The sequence below is a fragment of the Triticum aestivum genome, chromosome 4D (genome assembly GCF_018294505.1).
Source record: "Triticum aestivum cultivar Chinese Spring chromosome 4D, IWGSC CS RefSeq v2.1, whole genome shotgun sequence".
NCBI lineage: Eukaryota > Viridiplantae > Streptophyta > Magnoliopsida > Poales > Poaceae > Triticum > Triticum aestivum.
Window position 1 is genome coordinate 185,469,483 of NC_057805.1, and position 5,011 is coordinate 185,474,493.

Genomic DNA, 5,011 nt, shown 5'->3' on the forward strand with positions numbered 1-5,011 from the left:
CCCACCTTCTTCGTCTTCCCTCGTTTTCCCTCCGTCAGCGTTACTCCCAAGAACTGCCAGGACTCCAGCCCGACGCCTTCCCCGGATTGGAGAAGCGGGGAGGCTGCCCCCTAAGTGAGGAGCCAGCCGTCGGCCCCGTTCACCTATAAAAAGGGGGATGTGGGCATGGAGTACGTTCAGGCCCACCTTCTCCTTCTTTCTTCTAACCTTCTCTCCTTCACAATGGCAAGAGGGAGGGGCCATGGAGGCACCCCAGTAGCAGCTACAAGGGTCCCCACAAGACAACGTCTCCCTCCTCCTGTAGAGGACACGGGGGCGGAGCCCGGCGTGAGAGGAGGTGGGAGAGGTCGAGGACGTGGCTGCCGTGGTGCTTGGGGATGAGCAGGGAGGGGTGGTGTCGTGATCGCTCCCCCTCTAGTTGCCCTGGGTCCAAACAAAGGCCATGTTGGTGACCAGCCACTAGAATTCATCGTCAAACTGCGCCCCCCCCCCCCCCACGCAGTCACCTTTGGCTTCCGTCTCCATTCACGACGGTGATGGAGGTTGAACAGCTGCGCGGTCTGAGGCTGCACATGGTGGGTTGTTGTAACGGCAGCATGCGGGCGAACGTAGAGTTACCTGCACCTCATGTCATGCTTCTCCGGCGCGGCTGGAAGACCTTCGCACATGCCCACATCTTGGTGGAGGGCACGTTCTTTATTTCAACCTAATGGACGCCACATTGCTCTCTGTCAAGGTCTTAGGGATATTGAATAAGAGATATATGTGCATTAATTAAATAAGAGATATTGTCATATCCAATGATATCCATGTCCCAACACGGAACAACCTGCACTGCACCTGCAACTAGCAACACTATAAGAGGGGCTGAGCAAAGCGGTAACATAGCCAAACAACGGTTTGCTGGGATGGTGAAAAGGTTAGAGGCTGTTTCATGGCAATTTGGGAGAGTTGATAAATAAGTGGTAGGTAGCGCGACATAGCGATAGCAACGAGACAACTAGCTTAGCAAAGATAGTAGTGAGATCCAAGGTGACGGTCATCTTGCCTGAAATCCCGCTAGGAAGAAGAACGAGTCCATGAAGAAGATGATCCCACGTAGTCAAACGAATCCTCACAACCACATCGAAACAGGAACTATCGAGAAGGAGCACAACCAGAAAGAAGCAAACAACATGGTAAACATGCAACACATAAACATGGCATGATGCTCATCAAAGTATGATGCATGACAATTCTACATGATGCTACTCATGGCAAGAGAGGATGCATACAAGAACATCACATCAAAGCAAGTTTAAATGAGCCGGAATCAACATACAACAATTTCTTGAAACTACCCATATGCAAATTTCGAAATTGGTCCAGATCTGAATAACACATTATGTTGAAGATGCTAAACAGCAAGTTAGAGAGCACCATGATGATCTACACGTTTTTCTAGCCAAGTTACATATAAAGTTCACTTAATTCGGAGTTACGGTCTAGAAGATATGAGCAAAATAAGTTCAATATGGCATTGATGCAAATGCAAGCAGAAGACAGGCACAAACACTCCAAAACATGGATGCAACATGCCATGATGAAACTACATGCAAAACCAAGCAAGTTTCATATTGATCATGCTCCAAACGAAGTCACGTTCAACACACATTCACGAAGCAAGTTTAAAGGACAAGCTGTCCAAAAGAGCAACTAGGCATCTTACAAGTATCATAACAACATGCTACAAGAAAAACATAGGCACAAACATGATATGCACTTAAAGTATAGATTACGTAATTCAATTAGCATCAAAGTTCAAGTTCATAGTCATCAGGATTAATCCAATATGATCAATGCAAGAAGCAACTTTATAACACAGATTAGGACTGAAATAGGGCATACATGTGAGCAGAAATGACATGTTGACATGTTGGAGGCATGAAACAATGATGCTACAGTGCAAGAACATAGCAACCAAGAGCATGGTATTAAAGGAAAGGTTATACATGGAAAAACAGGATTACTAAGCATCTCCATATAACCTCTAGATCAATGGCAGTCATCAAGACAAGTAAGCAAGTCATAACAGATTCTCAGACAAAAAAACAAAGGCAGAAAACAGATTCATGATGCATACTTTGAGACAACAAAAGTGTACTCTACAGGAACATTTCATGGAATCAAAAGGGGTAGAAAGCGTGTATATGTCAAGCACTACAAGACATGAACACTGAGCTGCTGCTAAATACCAATAAAACATGTTTAAAAAATCATGGAAAGATTGCAAATGATAACAGGTTTTCAGACTAGTCAAATTTACTGAACATAGCAGAAACAGCATCAAGTAGGTATATTTGCGAGCTTGTGAAACGCATCACAAAACATATCATGGAATGCAAATACACCCAAAACAAAGAATACATGTTTTTTCAACTACTCATGTCAAGAACATGGTCATAGGATACATAGAACACTAGCTATTCACATGGCAAATATGAATTTACTAATAACAGGCTGACAGAAATACTATTTAGCAATTTTAGAGCATGGTAACAACAAGCTAAGGTGGGCTATAATTGCAAACAAGGGCATGGTTGGATAGGGAATAGCATGGGCTTAAAAACATGCTCAGTGAGAATCTGCAAAATATGCACCGATTAACTAGTAGCATCAAGTTAACGTGGCAACATAATGTAACAGTTTCATACATAGCAGAATTTACCAAGTCTCCAGAAATAGCAAACAACAAGTAGGTCTCTTTGTAAGCTTGCACTGTCACCACATGAAATATCATGATAAATGGGTTGCACCACAGTAAACATGGAATGATTATTCTCCTAAAACATGTTGGCATGTTGCTCGAAAGAATATCACACAAAATGCTACGAAAAAGACAAATAGGCATGTTTCAGCAGATTATAACACTTAGCAATTTTCCAACGAGGATTAAGATGTGAAGGTTAATCCTAACATGAATCCAAGTGCAACCAACATGTAGACCACAGATAGCACAACCTTTTCATATAAAGAACATGCATATCGGATCAATATGCACAAAGTTACAGCCACACAACCATGCTTATGCGATAACAGAAAACTCGGACTTCATCAAAATCACCACCTCGTGGAAACGTGGATGCGCAGGACCCTGGATGGAGTGTATGGCGCGGGCATGGCGTTTGGTTGGCGGCCCAGTGGATCTAATCCAGGCGAGGTGGATCTAGAAGGCGCGGATCCGGCCGGCGACGAGGCAGCGACTTCGGCGAGACGACGAGGCGTGGCCGGGAGGCGGCGGTGACCGGCGACGGGCGCGGCGCGGTGGTGGCGGCTGCACGCGGTGGCGCAGGGCGGCGGTTCGGTGTGGGGTGGCGCGAGGTGGAGAGGCGCGGTAAATTGGTCGGCGGCGCGGTGCGGGCGGCGTTGGTCGGCGGCGGCGGGCGCGGTCGGCGAGGCGTCACGATGCGCCGGCGCGGTGGGGCGAGGACGGGCGACGGCGCGCGGGCAAACGGCGTGAGAGGCGCAAGGCGCCGGCGCACGGGCGTGGGGCGTGAGGCGCGCTCGGGCCCGCTGCGGCCCGGAGCGGGCCGACCATGGGTCAGGCGGGCCTCGGCGGTTGGGGCGGCGCGGGTGGACAGGTGGCGCGGCGTGGTTGGACGTGGGCGGCGTGGTGCGGACGTGGCGGCGGCGCAGGGTGGCTGGCGGCGACAAGTGGCCATGGTGGAGTGGCCGGTCGCAGAAAACGAGGCGCGGGGAGGTGGTTGGGAGGTAGGGGAAGGTAGGTTAGGCTAGGGTTTGCTAAATCTTAGGAGGAAGGGGTATATTTATAGATAGAGGGAGCTAAGAGAGGAGTATTGGAGAGCCGTTTTCGCCCACACGATCGTGATCCGACGACGACGGACATAGGAGGGATTTAGGTGGGCCAGGTGGGCTGTGTAGAGGGGTGTGGGTTGAGAAAAGAGAAGAGAAGAGGGAGGCCGACGACTGTTTCGCAGAATGAAACATGCGATGAATTAACCGGCAACGGTGCCGCTACAGATGACGGTTGGGCTATCGAAAGGACTCCGGATGTGATGAAATTTTGCAGGCGATCTACCTACACTATAATAAGACCACATGCCAAGTTCCATTCCAATACGAGGACATTTGTATGCCACTTATAAAATAATATTTCAGAGATGCCGCGGGCGCGTGCGAGTGTGGTTGGACTCCGAACGGACAGCGGAAGTAACTGGGAGACCCGAACGGATGCAAGTTTTGGAAAACATACAGATGAAATGCATATGATAACATTGCGAAGTGCAACACGCAAGTGGATGACATGGCAATGACGGCGAATAACTGGAAGACACCTGGCGCATTGGCCTCGGGACGTTACACATATTCACCTCCCCCTCTAGGTAACATCCATGATCTTTCAACAACTAATTCTTGATGCAGGACTCTTGCCAGTCAAGATGTTATTTGGACACATCCCCCACTTTGGTTTGTAACAAGCAGATCTTGATGGGTGACTTCCAGAGCACAAATTAAGATCATATCTGGTCCCAACACAAATGCATGGTTGTAAGAATTAATAAGTCATACCCGTACCTCTTTGTGTTATAAGTGTTGAATCACAATTTGCTTGATTGATCCGGTCAAAAGATGGAATTAATCCTTTAACGAAAGCTTTACTAGAAATCATCTCATCAAGGGGACCTTCCTCTCATGGGTTCGATAACCCAGGGTCACCTCTGGGGAAATAGGTGCGAGATACTTTTTGTTCCTTTACTGGATCACTAAAAGGAGCTATTGGCCTCGCCCATCTCTTGACGGTAGGGGAAGCCGACTTGAAGTATGGCCCAGGACTGCCATAACGCTGCCTCCGAAATTTGGCCAGTGGGGTTTGATGCCCGAGCCGACGAGACGATATTCGGATGCGACCTTGAGGTAGGGTCTATGGAGTGGATCCTGTCATGTCCCCGCTTCGAGATCGAATCTGGTTCAGGAGCAACGACATCTAAGGGATCCTCGAGCCGGTCTGAAA